The sequence below is a fragment of the Selaginella moellendorffii genome, unplaced genomic scaffold (genome assembly GCF_000143415.4).
Source record: "Selaginella moellendorffii unplaced genomic scaffold, v1.0 SELMOscaffold_37, whole genome shotgun sequence".
NCBI lineage: Eukaryota > Viridiplantae > Streptophyta > Lycopodiopsida > Selaginellales > Selaginellaceae > Selaginella > Selaginella moellendorffii.
In genome coordinates, this window is record NW_003314298.1 from 158,817 (window position 1) to 178,844 (window position 20,028).

General features: G+C 42.6%; 1 pseudogene; it reads left to right on the forward strand.

Moving 5' to 3' along the window:
- Positions 1-1,991: 1,991 nt before the first annotated feature.
- LOC112349242 lies at positions 1,992-14,890 on the forward strand (annotated as a pseudogene).
- The last annotated feature ends 5,138 nt before the right edge of the window (positions 14,891-20,028 follow it).

A 20,028-nucleotide genomic window follows, 5' to 3' on the forward strand; every position in this document is an offset into this window, starting at 1 on the left:
GTGTTAGAATGACTTCTCGTAGGAAGCTAGCGAACTTTCTGGAGTCATTCCTCGAGCATCGGTAAGATGCCCATTTCGAGCGTAAAGTGCCAACATACTTGTCCAAGACACGGCGTTCCTCTCTATGGTAGAGTCGAAAATTCCCCTAGCCTCTGGCAGATGCCCTTGCGTGGAATATATTCGATGAGATTATCCTCAAGAGTTCTTCTGGCATCAACTGGATTCTCTGATGCGGAAAGCAGCGTCTGAGTGACGCTCCTTCATATAATCAAAGAGAGATTTTGCCTTGTGGTAGGCCGGCACTCCATGGGCAAGACAGGGAAATGGAGGAGATTCGGGCGATACAAGACATGGACTAACTTGAAAGTTGGGCTTACAGAAGCTTCTCACTGTGATTGATGACTGGCAATCCGAAGACACTGATACAGAGCACACAAAAGATGAAAAGATGGATACATGACAAGAAGGTATGAAAGGAACTTGTTTGTTTTCTTCTAAAACACGGTTTGAACTGCGATTGTTCAAGGACAGGTTTGTGGTGGACGGACCATCAACGGGCAGAGCTTGCGACGTGGATGGGAATGTCGACACTGCCCAAAGCTGTGACCGGCTGGAAGCAGTACAAGGGAATAAAGCGGAATATAGGACGAGCATTGCTGAAACAAGCTCTGGAGTGAGTTTCTCACGGAGAAGCTGCGGAGAATGAGCCGCCCCCTGATCTTCAACGGGGAAGTTATAGTGTGCTTTTATACGGACGATAAAGGTACCGTCGTATTTGGAGGGAGGCAAGAAATCTATGGGATCACCGTTGGAAGGAGGTTGTAGACAATCTCAGCCACATCAACGTCTTTCTTAACGATGACTGCAGGGCTCACAGCTTAACTTGGCACGCATCGCTTGTGATCGACCTGATGAAACGGGTAGATTCAAAGGCTGAACCTTTACTGTTAGAACGCCAAGCTATTTCTGAAGTGATGGACTCTTACTTTGAGGGGACGAGGAATTCCAAGCCGCTCCTGAATTCTTCCTTGGCTCCTCTTCAGTGGGAGCTGTGAGCGGGTCGTCATCTTCGGTGGGAGCTCTCCCGGTGTCTCCCCTCGTTCCCCCACCGGTGATTCAGCCTCCAGCTCGACCTGAACCAAGGAATCTCGTCCCTTCTTTCTCACTTGGACAAACATGCAGAAAAGCAGTTTCCAGTAAATAGTTCTCGCCCGTGGATTCTTAGCTCTGAGAACCGGAGAAACTATTTCCGACACGTCCAAGAACTTCCATGCTGTTGAGAAGCGAGACTCGATGCGTTTTTAAACGGTCCAAGTCTTCTTTGGCTTTGTGACTCGAGAAACGTACTTTCGTCCGTGTTGGATCGGCAAGCCAAGGATCATTGATGACAGAGCCGCTCGGGCTCGTAGTTTCACGAGGAAAAATAAAAAATCTGAGTCAATACAAACCAGAACCAGAGCCGTGCAAGTCCTGTACTTGCTTCCTCGAACTTCATTCTCTCTTCTTCTTGTCAAGCTTCTTTCAGTCGAGCTTCTTCTTCTTTCCTTTCTAACTCCTCAGCTTCAGCCAGCCAGAACTGGAGAGTGGTCCTGCTCCTCATAATCGTCTGAACGAGTTATTTTCCCCGTGGACGTTTTCTCAGCTACCATGCTGTGAGCGCCCACATCTCCACTTTAAGCGGCCATAACCTGTGTCTCGGGGCTTTGCGATTAAAACTAGCGTTTCTCCGGGCATTTCTTCTTCCACCATTTCCATTGGAGCTTCTTGCACAGCGTTGAATGAAACATACTCCGTCATATCCGTTTGTACTTCCGGATTCTGAGCAGTAAACCGAGGAGCTTCTCTAAACCGAGGCTCGTATATCCTCGATTCCGGGATTATCAGCAAAATTGAATGGAAATTCCGCAGGTTCGTACATAGTTTTTGGCTATACTTTCTTACAAAATTCTGCTCTTATCCAGGACAACCACGAAGGCATCTTTTGACGAAGGATGGAGTGTGTTTGTAAGCCAGAAGAAGGTTGTGGCTGGCGATACCGTTCTTTTGTCAGGTGAGCTACTGATTTTTTCTGTTTTTCATACCGTATTACAATATTACATAACACGTAGGGGAGATAATGGTGAGTTGAGAATCGGGAGTAGGTGTGCTGTGTGCACGCAGGGCAGTCTCACTTCGTCTGCGCTACTGTCTAGCCACAGTATGCAAATTGGAGTCCTGGCTGCTGCTGCTCATGCTGTATTCACGAAGACCATGTTCACCGTGTTCTATAATCCTCGGTTTGACATTCTTTGGATTTAACACGGCAAAGTGGTGTTCTTCAGGGCTAGTCCAGCTGAATTTGTCATTCCATCCCACAAGTACTGAAATCATTCAAGATGAACATTTTGATTGGTATGCGCTTTCAAAATGAGATTTGAGACTGAGGATTCGTCGGAAAGAAGGTAAATCGTTTTGAAGTGAATTTCTTGTTTTGTCTACAGTGCTCGGTAGTGTCAGATATATGGGAACTATTACTGAAATTGGCGATAACCATCCCAGACTCTAACTGGCGCTTCCTAAGTTCCTAAAGGTAAAGAGTCTCGTCTTCAAGTGACGCATTTTTCAGCTTCTTCCTTTCTTATATAAGGTCGGTTGGGACGAGCACGCGGCTAGTGAAAGACAGGAGAGGTTGTCACGAAAGCCATTTGTTGCTCCCAATGTGACTCCCACAGACATAAGTACATCTCGATGCACTTTTAATTCAATCAGGTGCCAGTCGAAAGTCATACGACAATCTTCTTACAGGCCAGCTGTAATTTGCAAACCTCTCACAAGTACGAAGCTGACGATTCTCCTGAAGTTTCCTACAGCTCTCTATTCCGAGGCTAAGATAACTCCAAGTGCTACTGAGGGTCATAGTGCTCCCGGTTTTCCTTCTGGATTGCCAAGCCCCGGAAAGGAGGGGCTACCATCTCATAGTAAAGTCGATTTATGGCAGCTTACGCTTTGGGGTCAGCAGTTTCGAGAGCAGAAGGTTCCTCCACAGTTCGAGAGACCGCAGCAGCCTTCTCCAACCAGCAACTTCGCTTATTGGCAAGTAGCATTAAGTTGCCCAGTATACTTGCAGCAACATACAACAGACAAGTCTTTTCTTAAGCTTCTCATGTCGCCTATGCTGTCCTCGCCGTAACACGCAGTAAGTAAATCACTTCTTACTACTCTTTTGTGTTCTTTCAGAAGTTGAGGAGCCCCTTGCGAGAGGTAATGCAAACGATTTTGACTGCGAGTGCAAACTATTTGGTTTCTCGTTGAAACCAAAGACAGCTTTGGCCAGCACCGCCAAAGACGACGTCGATAAAGATCTCGAGTTGGAAGCTTCCGGCTTCAGGTACTGGCCAGAACAGCAGCAACAACAGCAACCAAGCAGGACGTGCACCAAAGTAAGATCTCATTCTTTATCTGAAGCGCCAGACTCAGAATCTCTTCTACTTTTCAAAGGTTCGAGCTTTGGAATTGTCCAAGTTTCTGGGACACACGCAACTCCTGGAGGGCTGCAGCATCTGTTTGCATTGACGAGAACCTGAACGGGTCCGAGTGGCAAGCTGTGTACATAGGTAACGAAGGCGACAACCTGGGAGTAAGATCTCGTATGTGCATTTCATGGTGTGTTTGTTAAGAGTTTTTACATTTCAGGGAGTTTTCACGATGATACGGATCCTATCGCCAGCTGAGATCCAGAAGCTTACTGTGCAGGCACGCAACAGCAGCACAGAAGAGCCATCCAGCAGGCTGTCCGATCAGCGACGAGTAATTAAGTAGCTCGTGGACTAAACATAGTGGTACTTAGCCCAAGTTTAGGGTTCATCGTTGATGAAGAGACAGAGATTTGCTGGGGACAAGAAACGAGCTAAGAGGTATAATCAACGATAAAAGAAAGGCTAGAGGCGATCAAGAATTCGTGTTAAAACTCTCAACGTTTGAAGACACCACGCTCTTTCTTTTCGATTGCAAAAGGGAACCAGTGACACAGTCAAGCTAAGATGATATGCTCAAACAACTCAAACAAGCAAAGTGCAAAACAACGGGCCAAGGAATTCTCAACGCGAAAGGAAACCACCGACGTGGACAACGCTGTGTGAATACTAACAAAACTAATGATCATTGGAAGTTGAGTTTCACGTTGCCAGGTTTGCGTGTGTTTCGATTTGTTCTAATTTCTTGTCATGAAGAAGCCAAGTGACATGCTGGTGCTGTCAACGACGATAAGAAAAACGCCATGTCACAGCGTGTGCCAAGAAGAAAAATGCTACTAGATTGGAGAGATTTTGTGTCAACGTTTTGGAGAGATTGTCAGCGCTTTGAGTTATATTCTTGCTGCGCTCAACGCAAAGACCTGGGAGCTGAGAAACAACATCATGATCCTTGACCGGCCCGGTCCACTCTCGCCACCTCGCAAGGTAAGTTCGTTTAGGGCTTTTCTTTGAAACAGGAAGACAAGAAAGCGAAGCTGCTTGCAACGAGTTAAAAGAGGTATGCTCTAGAATGATCAACGATAAAAGATAGGCTAGAGGCGATCAAGGATTTGTGTTGAAATACTCAACGTTTGAAAACACCAGCACTGCTCTTTCTTTTCTATTGCAGGGTAAAGAAGATGCTATGCTCAACTCAAAAAGGAGCCAGTGAAAGTTGATATGCTCAATCAAACAACTCAAATGAGCTAAGTGCAAAACAACGGTTCAAGGAACTGTCAAGAATACAAACAAAACCAACGATTATTGAAAGTTGTTGTCAGGTTTGTGTGTGTTTCAAATTGTTCTAATTTCTTGTCATGAAAACACAAGTGACGTGGTGGTGGTGCTCGACCACGATAAAAACTGCAACATAGGATCGCTACCTCCATTCTTAAGGTATCTTTTCGGTTCCATAGCAAAGACTTTGCTTTACTAAGTTTAGAGGGTGTTCACCCTTAGTACATCTCTTTAGCATTTTTTACTGTGGGTTTTATCCACGGCCCAACTTTGTGACCTTCCCATGGGTCTCTTATAGAGACTACTTTCTTTGGACTCACTATATCATCGCATTGACATAGTTCATTTCCTTTATGTGTTCTTCCCACTTGGTCACCTTGACCAAGCCATACTATCATCAATAGTTCAAATCAACACTTTGAATTAAGAACTTTATTCCTTAACCTCACAAGGACTTTGTCCTTGTTTTAGGCATAAGATCACATAGTGATCTAACCTTGGCACCTTAACAGTTTGGCTAATAGGTATTAGGTCTTCCAGACCTTTAAGTTGTTCACCATGAACCTGGGGGCATCCCCCAACTTGGTGGTGCACCCAAGCTAACCCTTCTGGCCAAGGGTCCATAGCAACTGAGACTGGGTATCCCCATCTCATTCACCACATCCTTGGTGCCACTTGCACCAAAGTGTTTAAGTTAGATATGTTGAGCTTTCACACTAAGCAATCTAACTGTGCATCATGACTTTGGGGCATCCCCCGCTTGGCAGTGTGCCCAAGCTAGTCTCCTTACTAAAAGTCCATAACCACCGAAAAATGAGTGTCCTTATATTCCAAACCATCACCTCGCCCTAGTGAGTTGGGACTTGAACCCAAGCACTAGAGGGTTGGGACTTGAACCCAACCTCTGTATATACATCTATGGATGGCATCACACAGGATGCATGGCGTGGTTCCCCATGCTAGTGCACCAACTTATATTTAAAGCACGTTATAAATCACAACTTAAGAACCTAGTTCCTCCGCATTGCCAAGTCTTCTCACTTGACAAGTTTATGATTATGCATGGACTCCTCCATGCTTGGCCCCATGGGCCACCCCTTTTGAAGTTGGCACCTTTAACTAGGGGATTTGTTCCCTTAACTTGCCAATCTCACTTAACAAGTCATCTTACCAATGTAACATGGTTTCATGCATAAGCGTGAAAGTCCTTGACCATCGAGTTTCGTTCAAAGCCATCCTTTTGAATACTCGGGAACTACTTCCCCAACCTTGATAGCATTGCCTTATGGCAAGCTTCAAGATCACGCTTTTGTTGCGCTATTCTGATTTCGCGCATTCTATGAACCATTTACACTTGGCTTTCTAGGTACTAAGCTACCTAGAATTGTCTTTGGGAACCTTGAAGAAACTCTATCCCTTAGCTTGCTAAAGCCTCTCATTTCGCAAGCTTTCTAATTGTTATATAGTCTAATATGGACAATTCTATGCTTTAAACTCTCTATAGCACCACAGTTGCTAGTAATAGCATGCTCGAGCACCCATTTGATTCTCCACTCTTAACTGACATAACCACTCTTGGTTATGCCCTTCAAATCCTATAGTTTGGTTCTATCCCTTTACTACTTGTTTTTTGCCTCACACATTTCCTTTGCTTATTCGCCTCCAAACTAAGAGGATAGTTTTGCACTTTCTACCATGCATTAGCAAGTATTCTTAGGGATGAACCTACCTGATAGCCTACGAAGTGGTTCCTCAATCTAGGTATGTTCACCTTATAATCCCATACACCAGGATTAACATTGCTTCTTATAGGCTTTTATATGCCCATCATTAGCCTTGCCAAAATTTTATTTTTGGCTTTATTCAATTCGGGTAGACGGTGTTCTCTCGTTTCCGCAACCTTGGACGTTTGGATAGCACCTTCTATTTATCATTCTTAGTCCCATGGGCCTTATCTATTGCCTTCACAACACCAAACACCACCTTTTGGTGTTCGGGTGTCCCAATGATGGCCTCTTTAATGATGAGCATTCCCTTTTACAACATACTTACTATATCGCAACATAAGTAATTTATCCCCCATAAAGGTATATTTAACTTTTTTATGCCATTAAGAAGTTTTGGGTAGTTATCTTCTATCAATTTAACCAATTATTTTGCACCTTTTGCTTAATTGCCTCATAGTTGTCAAGTTTTACAACTCATTGTTAGTGCTTCCACACCTCCATCATTATCTGGGCCACCATACTTTAACTATATCCCATTCCCATTTCCATTAGGATTCCTTTGGGAAGGGGTTCTCGTGAACCGCCAACTTGACCTCAAGGCATCATGCCTTAGCACATTCGGTGTTTCCACACCATTGGCTCCACGAGCCTACCTTTATAACACTTCTTACTTGTGTTTAGGTCCTTGCCAAGACCAATAAAATTCTTTCTCATACCAATTATCTGTTAGCACTGCACCATAGAGTTTACACACAACTTTATGTCAAAGTTATTTTCTTTTGGGAACACATTTCCCATGACTTTAGTATAGCACATTCTGCCATCAATGAGATACCTATTATTCTCATACTTGGATCTTATGATCCTCCCCATCCTCCGTGGGGCACCACACACCTCAGTCCAAATGTTTTTACCAATCCCTTAAGACCATTCCTTAACTCTACTTGAGTCATCTAGCATTTTTTTACTTTACTAATTCAATGACTCATAAGGTCCTATTTTTTAGGTGCCAACTCGCTAGAATACAACTTCGTGTATTCATGTCCTACTCATAAGAACCATCTTTGCAAATGTTACTCCAACACTTGGTTGTTTTCCATTCTCTGTGGGCTACCTTTTACCCCTTAGGACTATCCGTCCATATGATGAGAATACCCCCTCATCCTCTGAGCACACCTTGGGTTTGTTCTAGCATTTATAAAAGATAGCGCCGGCTACCATTTTAAGGACTCGTGTCCTCATCCATATTTGACCTCTCACGATCATTAATTCCAGTCTCAAATTCATGAGCGCCAACCTCACTATATGAGGATAATCTTGTGACTCCTTTATTGTTTTTGGAGTCCCTATCTTTCCCATGATCCCAACTATAGTTGTTTACCACAACTACATTAGCTAGTTTGCTAAGTCAAATACTCATCTGGATCACATCCTCAACTCTCTAAAGAAAACCTTATACTATTCCTAAAATCCCAAAGTCGTTCCATTATTGGCCCTTTTCTATCCACCACCTCGCCTACAAGTTCACACATAAACTGTAGTGGAGAGCCATGTCTTCCCAACCTACTACTCCTCAAAGATAGGCCCACTCCAAGGACCTTCCAATGCCAACACTAGTAGTGATATACTTGAGCACTAATAAAAGTCGGACTAAGGAACAATTCTAATACCAAATTGTAAGCGACTAAATTTTCCATTCTACTTTAGTCAATTATCCACACCTTTGATCACTTGAAGGAGTCTCACTCACAACCTTCATAAGTCCTATTCCGGATTTGGGACTTGCTAGCCCCAAGAATGACATCCTTGCGACTCAACCTTTGCACTTGGTCCAAGTGCTCCACGTGTCCAGTCCCATGACCAACACCCCAAGGTACCATTAACATATCAGCCCATTACACTAAGGCCATACCCCTTCACCTTGGTCACACCGGTGGCTAACACCATCTATATCACAGTCCCGTCTCTCAAAGACTAAACCATCCGTCCACAAGTGATTATCCTAGATCCACTCCTTAGCATCCTTAGAATGCCTACAGACATTAGGAATAACCTTCCCCAATATCCCTTTTTCGGTCCCCACCAAGTCCCTTTCTGTCCATGGTTGTGTTTGCCAACACTACCTCTGGATCAAGGCCCACAGGCCCGACCACTGAGTCTTACTGTCCTCTGGGACTTCCTCACCACATGGCTATATCCTTGGTCACTACACTCGAGGACTACTCCTCTTCCTTTCCACAGTCTGGGACTTTGGAACAATATTTCGGAACACCATGGCCCTACACAAGCCTTGTGGGTACTCTCCCTACCTTCTGCCTTTGGGTGCTCTAGCCATGGGCCTAAGTGAGGTTCCGTTGAGCCATGTTAGATATCCAAGTAGGTAGTGCCACCCATGCTTGGATTGGGAGCATTGACCATTCGATCTCCCGGGGGAACTAGAGTCGGCTCTTGAACACTTCACCAAGCTACCCCACTTGTCAGTCTATATTCACTCTAGCCTTGGACTTCCCAATGGTTATCCCATCACCTAACAGCTGTGTACAACCTTCCTCGGCCAAACTGGCCTTTCCTAGCCAAACTGGCTCCATTGGGGTCCAACCCCCACACTCTCCCTACTATACTTTTGGAACCCCCTACAGCCCGCCCCCCCCTGGGGGACGATTGCTTTGAGGTTTCACCCAATAGCCTGTATTAGTATTCGAACTCGAACTCGAACTCAGACTCAGACTCGGACTCGGACTCAATCTCAATCTCGGTCTCAGTCTCGGTTCCATCTCGAACTCCATCTTGGGTTCATCGGACTCCATCTCAGGTCCATCTCAGACTCCATCTCATGCTCCATCTCGAACTCCATCTCGAACTCCATCTCAGACTCCATCTCGAGTCCATCTTGGACTCCATCTCGGGTGTATCTCGAACTCCATCTCAAGTCCATCTCGGACTCCATCTCAAGTCTATCTCAAACTCCATCTCGGGTCCATCTTGGGTCCATTTTGGACTCCGTCTCAAACTCCTTCTCGGACACTTCCACGTGTCATATGTTGGTCCTCTTGTGTTTCTTTTTTAGAGACTCACTTATTGCTCACTTTGTGCTTGTTTCTCAAGCACATTGTTAAGAGTTCCACTTTTACTCTTGACCTTTCAAGTTGGAGTTTTTAATCTAAACGTGTTATGCTCATTTGGCTTTCGCTTCAGCCACTACCACGTGACACCCTTTTGGCTCCATTTTGAGGCTTAAGGATTTGTGTCTCACAACCTTATTTCCACCAATGTGAGTGTATGGAATGGAATACAAAAAATGTGCATATCAATTAGCCTAAAAACCCTAGTTTATATACAAGAGTGAGCAGTCCAGATTCAAACCAATCCTACGGCTACCAAAATCCCACTACGCTAATATTAGTATATGGCATCATAGCTGTACACTTGGCTCTTACAATTTTAAGTTTGCTATCAATTTTAGAACTAGTATAAATTTTGGTGTGTAATGGATTTAGTTAATGTATGTAGTATTTTTATCATTGAAAAAATTAGTAGGAGGTTATATAATCTATAGTTTTGTTGATGGATATGAAATCCTTTTTTAAATGAAGCTAATAATTAATAATATCTTCAAAAATTACTCAATACTATTATACCTAATACTTAAATTTTATATATATATATATATATATATATATATATATATATATATATATATATATATGTATGTATGTATGTATGTATGTATGTATGTATGTATATGTTAAAAATAGATAAATTCAATAGAAGATATATTAACTTAATTAAAAAATAAAATTCAGTTTTTTAGATATATTAATGTGTCTAAATAAATTAGCTTCTATGATACTTTGGACTTCCACAATAATAAAAATAAGCAAAATTTCATTCTATCTATAGCCACACATTTTATGTAATTTTTATTTAAAATATTTTTTCATTCATTATTAAGTTTCTATACATATTTTTATATACATATTTATATAGAACTTTAACTCTAAATTGGGACGAAAGATTATAGATGCTTTCCAGGTGAGGTTGAAAGACGAAAGTTTCATCATATCTGTGAGAAAAACGTGAGCCCATCCACTGCGCACAGATCCGCATAGGCAACGCAATATCTCCTACATCCAATGTCAAAACTGACCAATTTTTGGTGATCTGAAAACACAACCTATAGAGTGATATTCAAAAAGTTGCACCGCTGCCGAAAAATCTTAACGGAGATTGGCTCAAGGGCAAAGGCAGATTCGAGCTGTGGCATGCAAAACAGATGGGGAGTACCTCCATGATGAAAAGGCACACAAACTTGAGCAGATCTAGAAAGACTGTAGTCTGCAAACCATGAAAAGCCGAACCATGATTCATTCCATCGCCAGATCTCTTCAAAGCAGCCATCATCATCGAATAGCTCCTAATTGAGACAAGGAGGCTAGTGAGTCCCCAACTCCCACCTTGAAACTCAAGAGCAGCCACCTTCCTCCCAGCTCTCCAACCAAAACCCTGCCCTGCCCTGTGCCCTTGAACAACAATATTGAAGCAGTCTCTCAAACAATCACTCTGCATCAGATTCACACAACACTATCAAAACTTTGAGTACTATGTGGTCCTAATGTCTTTTAAACTTGGGAATTTTTTTTGAACCAAGATAATCATTCCATTGCATCATAGCTTTAATTGCATGATATCTTGAATTTGCCACACACAGGTTTTTAGCTGTAAGATCTGGCTTATTAATACAATTAAAGAATAGTTAAAAGTTAAATATAAACTATGTGCATATTATATTTTTCTCCTTTCGTTCATTTGAGATTTTGGTTGAGTGTCATGATGTGCCAAGTGCTGTGCATCCAGGGATATTGAGAATGTATATGTTGGTGAAGAAGCATTTTTTTTTGCTTGGGATGAAGTCAGATATTGAGAAGTACATACGCGTGGTTGTTTAACCTGCCAGGAGGTCAAAGTTGATCATCAAAAACTTGCTAGCCTCTATCATATTTTATATATACCTGAGAATAAGTGGGATAGCATCTCGATAGACTTTATCACTGGTTTGCCCAAAATCTTTCGAAGAAATGATGTTATTTGGGTTGTTGTGGATCGTTTGATGAAGATGGCTCACTTCTTCCCTATGAAGACAATAATAAAAACTTCTAAACTTGCTTAGTTATTTGTAAACTAATTATTCAGTCTCTATGGTTTGCCGGATAACATTATGAGTGATCGGGATCTCAAGTTCACGTCCAAGTTTTGGCAATAGTTTTTGAGAAGCTAAAAACTAAGTTGAGCATGAGTAGTGGTGAGCATCCACAATCTGATGGGCAGACAGAGCTTATGAATCAGCTATTAAAAGATATACTAAATTCTTTTATGGGAAATTTGACTCAATAGAGAGTATGGGAGAAATACTTATTTTTGCTTCAGTTTGTTCACAATAGCGTTCATCAATCAGCTATTGGCATATCTCCCTTTATAGAGATGTATGGCTATGAGCATAGGTCTCCTGTTAGTTTGAATTTAGCTTTGGTTCAAGTACTTTATGTTTGTGATTTCTTAGAAGATATACAAGACAAACTTGAGTTAGCAAAATTGAACATGAAACAAACTCAAGAGTGAGACAAAAGATTAGCTGATGAGCATTGTCATCATCAATAACCATGATAACCTCAATGGACTCATGAGGACCAACTTTTCAAACTGTACATAAGGACTAGCTTTTTCAGACTGTAGCATCTCTGTTCTGACCACACACACGTTGAAGCCATGAGAGCCATTAAAAAAGCTATGAACAATGAATGAATAAGTTGAATTATCATATTTATATGAGTGTGTAGTGTCATTTTTATTTCACTTTTAAGGTTCACAAATTACACACTTTTAATTTCTATTCATATCTATAGTGCTTAAGGAAACTGTTTGAAGGCAGCTAGGAAAAGCTCTTTGCAATACATTGACTCACTAGAATGAACAAACCAAGCTTGGGGATCCGGGAAGCGCTACTTTGGAAGGATGCCATCGAGAATTTCCCTAATCTCTCCCTTCTCTCTAATCTCGTGAGAGGCTAGCTTCGGTGTCGAGCGAAACTGATGCTGTCCAAGTCCGAGTGTGTGGATCTCATCACTTCCGCAACCAATTCCTCGCAGGTGATCGATGCCCATTCCCGGATCGAGATCGCCCAGAAGCAAATGCTGCCTGGCGATTGCTGCGACCTCTCCAATCTCGTCATCCTTCAGTATGGCAAGCTGGGCAAGATCCAGCGCACGCGAGCAGTGTTTGACTCCATGGAGCGACGCGATTGCCACTTGTGGGCATCTCGCCACTACCAAGGATCGAGGCAAGTTTACTGCTGCATGGTGGATTGCTTGGGGCGAGCTGGGTGTATGGAAGAGGTCGAGGAATTTGTGAGGAGCATGCCTTACAAGCCAGTTTCAGTGGATTGGATGTGCCTGCTGGGAGCAAAGTCTAGAAATTGAGGACAAAGATCTCATGGTGTTGTGCTAGAACAAGCTTTAAGTGTAGATTCTAGGAATTCTTTTGCCTATTTGCCTATGTTCTACTAGCAAATAGTAGCAATTTTGTTTGAAACTAGAGTGAGTGTAGATTCTGTGTCCTCGTGATTAAAGAGGGTATTCCATCATGTATGATTAAAGAGAAAATTCTTTGCTCATTTCCAATGGTCGCTTGGTAAAGTACAAGAGCCAGCTTTTGAACTACATAAATTTAGGGTTCTTGGAGGTCAGTGGTGCCCATCCATGGAGGAAGAGGGGCGAGCGGGAGGAGCGGTGGATTCTCCAGTGATGGCACAGGGCTGCGCGGAAATCTCCAGGGCAGGCGGCCATGGCAGGAGCTCAGCGGCTCGCTGGGCGACCTGGGCACATTCCTCTCGTCAATGGCATGGATCTTGGTACGTCTCTCATCGCCACGGGCATCTACAGCATTCTCACCAGCGTGCTCTTTGGCGTGCCGATGCCTGTCCAGCCCATGAAATCCATCGCGGCTGTGGCCTTCACCGAATCCAAGCATCTCAGTGTGGATGAGATCATGGCCGCGGGGATCACTGTGTCTGCGATCGTGTTTGTGCTTGGAATCACGGGCTTGATCACGGGTCGTGGCTTGGATCGTGCCATTGCCGGTGGTTCGTGGCATCCAGCTTGCGCATGGGCTCTCTTTCGCGGTCAAGGCTGTCAAGTACGTGATGAAGGATCAAAATCTCTCTAGGGACAAGGCAATGGGTGATCGACCATGGCTGGGCTTGGATGGAATTCTCCTCGCAGTGGTTTGCTTCGCATTCATCGTGCTGGTGAATGGATCCGGCGAGGGCTACGAGTACTTCACCGTGAAAAACATCAAGCGAGATTGTCAAAGCTCGTGAAGTTTTTCCAGAGGATCCCGACTGCCTTGGCAGTGTTCGTGCTCGGGATCCTCCTGGCGTTCGTGAGGAGGCCACACATTCTCAAGGAGCTCCAGTTTGGCCCGGCCACGCCACGGATCGCTCGAAGCTCTTCTCACGACTGGAAGACGGGGTTTGTGAGAGCCGCCATCCCGCAGCTCCCTCTCACCATCCTCAACTCGGTGGTGGCGGTTTGCAAGCTCTCGAGCGATCTCTTCCCAGCCAAGAAGGACGCCGTGACTCCGACCAAAGTCTCGGGGGCTGCTGGTTTGGAGCTCTCCTGGTTTGCCATGGCGCTGGAGGACCTGGCCGGGCAGTATCGTTTCGGAGCCACGAGTGGGGTGGCGGTGGCAAGCTTGTGCTGGGGCTGGGGGGCTCACTGGTGAGAATTCTCCCAGCTTTTCCAGTGGGACTGCTGGGGATCTTGCTGCTCTTCTCCGGGGTGGAGCTGGCGATGGCGTGCCGGGATCAAACTAGTAGGAGGGACTTGTTTGTGATGCTCTGCTGCATTGCCATCTCGCAGGGATCCAATCTCGCAGTGGGATGTGTTTGTGCCATACTCTTGTATGTGCTGCTCCAGGCGAGAGAGATGGATTGTTGGGCGATTGCAAGCTCTTGGTCGCGAGGTTCCTCAATGTAAATAAAGCTTTGAAAAGTTTGGGAGAACACCATGGTAACACACTTGCCTGAAACCACGTCCATGCCATCTTCTTGAAAGCCTGCGAGGCCTGGCTACAACCACCGTTAGCGGCATATGAAGCCAGGGATGTCATCCGCAACAAAGACGGTGCAGAGTAAATGGGGCTTCATCGAGGTATTCATGTCAAAATTGATCCGGGACTACTTGAGGGGTTTGAAAAACTTAGTGTAAATTTAAAAACTATGTACTTTTCACTTAAGAGTTCCATTCCTCACCGTGCGGAGTGAGAGCAATTCGGCCCGGCCTAGCAAACGAGAGAGTGAAACATTGGAGGGATGTGCGCTTCTACATCCCAACCTTTGCCACGAGTCCCGCTTGGTCGTAGCACTTGGCTTGGCTCAGGCCTGTATAGCAGGTATAATCTTCCGCTATGCTCTTTGAACTTCGGGTAACGCTTCGTCGCATTGGACAATGGGCGGCACTCTAGGCACGCCAGTCACCTGCAAGGGATCCGAGCGGCGAGTACCTCTGCCACATGGACCACCACAGACCTCCAAAACACTCTTGTTTCCACGGATCGCTATTCTGACGAAATAAACTTTAGACTTGCAGCAGAGGAAAGCAACCATCAGCTTCCGGCAAGAAGAACCTTGTCTGTCCCTGAGTACGTGATCCAGACTATGTAGTTTGCAAACATGCCCAACACTTCCCCAGCATTTCAACAATCACCTGATCCTCGAGGCGCAAACCCATCCACAACTCCAGCAGGCAGGGAAGCAGCTTGTGACAATAGGATGCAGCTGCTTCCTTCTTGTCACTGTACAAGTGCTCTATGTCTACCCAATATGCAAACTTAAGGTCAATCAGTATGAACTGATTTTCAGCCACGAGGACAATCACAGGTGACCACGGTTTTTGTTAGAAAAACCATGTCTAAAAACCAGTTGCACGCTATGGACATGGTTTACAATGTTTTTTTGTGGGAGTTCCTACCCAGCACTAAAATCTAAGTTCAAACCATTAATGGCTTTAAATATAAATTGTCTAAATTTATAAATTTGCTTTCTTCTTGCATGAAATTTTGAATGTCCTGTTTGGAAAAAGGAAAAAAACAGGATTTAAAACTTGGACCCAGATCATAACTTTCACTAAATTTCTTCTTTTGTACTTACCATCTCTCAATAAAGATATAAGAGCACAGCAGAGTGAGTGAAAAAGAGGGTGTTCTTATCTCTTAGAATTGAGATTGGGTATTGGACCTTTAGCTAAAGGTAAAGAAGAAGATAGTAAATAAAAGCATGAAGGTTGTTTCCAATAACGTCAGGAGAATTAGGTCACAGGCGCGGGAGGCCGAGGAGGGAGAGGAAAGTGAGGAGCACCAAGACGAAGACAAGGGCGCGTGACTTGCCCAAGGTGGACATCGCCGCAAAAGTGCGTGCTCTTGCTCACAAGCCCAACCTGGACAGCCTTGGGAACCCTGCGGAAGTGGGCCCTTGCTGGCCTGGTACCCAAGATGAGGAACTGGTTGCTGCAGTGTCCAACACGCTCCTCCCTCGTCATTACACCCTTTGGGCCCCATCTGCAGCCTCCGCGATGACTGGTGCTTCTGCGCGACGGTGTGCAACCCGGTCACTGGACTGCAGCGCATCCTCCCCACCATGCCGGTGCTCGAGGATGACACCGAGCAGGACTTTTCATACCGACACGGCCAGACAAGGTTGCAAGTGCGCTGGTTCTGGGTCCACATCCTCCACACAAATGTTGGTGAGCGTGGCCGCCACCACCTTCACACCTTCGACTCAAGCACCAACACTTGGGAGGTGATGGCGTGGGTAGCGAGAGACGTGCCTCCCACGGGAGGCCACGCCAGTGAGTTTGTTTTCTGGGATGGCGGGCTCAAGGCCTATGACTAGAGCAGCGGCAAGTGGAGTGGGGTGGACATCTCTGAGCAAGGTAAACGAGCCTTGCCAGTGTTTCCAAAGCCGGAGGAGCTGGCCGGCTTCACTTACTGCCATGCGTTTCCTTTCCGCTCTGGGCTGAGGATCATGGTGGTCGCGCTATGCTGCATTGACAACACCGCACTTCCAAGCGGGCGGATGGATGATTTGGGACTGGTGCTACTGGAGGTTAACCACGAGAGTGGGCTCTTGAAGGCGATAAGTGGTATGGTGGTGAAGCAGATTGATGGCATTCGTGGGAGCAATCCTGACTACCACCCGCAATGGGTTGTCGTGGGTGGCAACCTGCTTGTTTTCTTGGACGACTTTTACTTCTTACGGCCTGTGGCTTTCGACATGAGGCGTCGTGTGTGGCCGGAATTCCCAAGAAGCTATGGCTGCGTCCAACCATGTTGCCTTTCACAATAGCAAAGCTACTGTACTGTACAGAAACTGAAGTAGCTACCTGCTTAGCGAGTTTGTAGGTGCAAATGGTACGCCATATAGAACAAGACACTTTGAAAATCTTAGAGTCTGTAAGCCTCGAACTTGGCCTCAGGCCTCCTCCTTGTTGGTGGGCATTCCATGGAGCCTCATGTGCCGCAAGCAGGGCCGTGGGGTGCGGGACCATTTGACGGCTGTTGTTAGGGTTTTGGATTGAGAGGCAAGATCTTCCAGAAGTGGCAGTAGCAGCAGTAGTGGAGGAGCTTGGTCAGGTGTTCAAGAACCAAATCAGGCCTAATGGAGATGGAAATGTGATTTGAGGTGGATTATATTATTACTTTGAGAGTCTTAAATTAATTTGTGAGTATCAAATAATTTTATTTATAGATTGAAAGAATATAGACTTGATAGCAATGGGTAATCTCTTGTATGTGGTTATATGCAATTATGTTTCACTTGCTCACAAACATTTACCATCTCTTCATCAACATTTATCTAAGCATGGTAAGTTGATATTTTTCTAGTTTTGGGAGTAGCCTTCTATACGCATTCATCTAGGACTGTATCTCTGTTAAAGTGTTAGGAAGCTCTCTTTGGTCTAATGCTCTCAAATCTTATACATCTATTCTAATAAGGTTCATCATTTGGGGTATATTGCCTCACATCAACAACTTTGCTCATATTGGAGAGTTTATCTTTGTTTTGTCTCACTAGAAGCAACATTTGAGTTCAAGGTATATTTACCTTCTTATTATTTTCTTCTAATTTTCCCAAATCTCTTAGAAATCATCATTCTTTTCATCATTTGTATCATAAATCCTTGTAAAAATTTGTTTGAGAGAAAGCTTAAATTGGTATAAAGAGTATTTTGGATGGTGATGGTAGAATGTATTATGCTCATCATGTTTATATTAATGACTACTCTTGGGCAACATACAATCAAAATTTGAAGTGACAACATTTTTAAAACATTTAATTTATGATATTAGTGTATACTTTATTTAAAGAAACATTTTCTAGATTAATATTAATTAGCTATCTAATTAAACATGATTAATCTAATATAAATATAAAATTTTGAAAAGTGATTAAAATACTAAATGAGACCTCCAAATGGTCTCACTTTAACAAAAATGGTCTTTCCCAGAAGTGGTTTTGTATCTCTATAATACATGCAAAGGTAATTCTTAATCTAATATTGTCATTTAGTATTTGAAAAATGTCATTGATGTATGGCTCCAAGCTTCATTGGAATTGTGCTATACTCATGTGTTGGTTGCTTAAAGACTAAGGCCATTAAATGGAGAACAATGCTCTAATTGATATTTTTGCAAGATTAATAGCAATCATGAGTGATATTAGATCTATGTGAAATCTATATTATTATGGAGGCTTAGCCAAAATTGTTCCTTAAAAACTATATCATCCCATGATATATTAATAGCAATCATCTCAAACTCAAATGCATAGGCAGATGTAGATTTGAAGCTTTGGCATAGTTGTTGCAACTTATTGTTAGGAGTTTGTCATTGAAAGGAGAGGAAATAAACTATTGAGATAAAGATGAAAACAATAGAGAAGAAAAGACAAACAATGGAGAAAAAATAATTTATGTTAAACACTTTGAATACAAAATCCTAGAAACCCTCATTATATAATGTTTCAAGAAATTAATCTGGGTATAGGTCCATACTAATCCTGAATGCCCATCTATTATAGTTGATCATATACTCTAGGCCAATTAAAATTTATAAGCCTATTTTCCTTATGGCTAGGTATAATTCTGATGGTTATCTTACCTTTTAATGCGTGGGTATTCACGTTTAGTACTTCGATTATCATTGTAATCGTTCCTCTTATGATAATTATATTGTTAAATGGATAGTTTTGCTTATATATTGTTTTATCAACTTAGATTGTTTGTTGGCCTCTTGGTTATTTAAACAAGGTTCTACACTCTTTAATTAAATGTCCCTCTTTCTTCATAAATTTGGCACTTGATTAATTAGAGTTTGCATTCTTCCTTGCTATAGTTTTCATTTTTACATCTGATATACCAAATCCCTTGTTTGAGATTGATTTGCAATTTGAAGTTTCTTAGATGATTAGTTTCCTTATCAATAAGAATTTTTTTTCATTTGACTTCACTATATTTACTCATATTGTTTTATGAAATCTTAGTAGGCAATCATGGCTTTTTTCAAGTCATTAAAATCTACATGAACTTTCTTTATCGCATGTTTGCAATAAATTTTATTAAAACCTTGTATGTATAATCGTAAGTGCATTTTGTTTAACATTATATCTTTATAATGTTTATAACACTTGTTGAATCAAGTTGTATATTTGTCAATTGTCCCAAACTTTCCTTGATGAAACTTTTATAATTCATTATAATTTTTTTCCTAGGTTTGTTTCCATGGAGAAAGCTTTAAGGAAAAACTTTGTTTGCTTATAAAATATGCCAAGTTTTTTGACATTATTATTATAGTATTAGTTTTTTACTTTTTTTTTAAGCATATAAAGGAAAAAATTCTTTTCCTGCCCATTTGCTTAATTGAGCTTAATTGTTTTTGTGTATTACTCAATATGCAGTTGTGGGTCCTGTCCTTTAATTCCAAAAAAGGATGGATATGTGATGATGGTGCCTATTGCTATTCTTGCAATTGTCATCGTGCTCATCGCAATTTGATAAAAAACATTACATTTTGCAATTAATATAGGAAAAACAAATGTTTAATTTATAAAGGAACCTAGATTATTGTCAAAGGGTAAGGGTTGTAAATTTAGTTCTTCTTTATCTTATGGGGAATCACTCCAGTTATTTTATATTTCACTACTCTCATATGGATTCATATATTTTGGATAACTATTAAAGTCATATTGGGATTTCTGATCTCCTCTTCATTGAGCTGTACCCAATATGCTTTCAGCTCACTTTCTTTTAAGTTTTTCTTTAGTTTGATTGAATAATGATTTAGTTTATTTTGAAGGGAGGTTAAGATTAAGGATATCATAAGTAAGTGCTCTGTAATCTTGTTCTAGATCTTGTGAATACTTTTTTCAAATTATCCTCTGCTCATCAAATTATAAGGGAAATATTATATATCATTATTGTTTTTGGACTGGGAAGCAAGTTAGCTTAAGACATCTATGAGTTTTC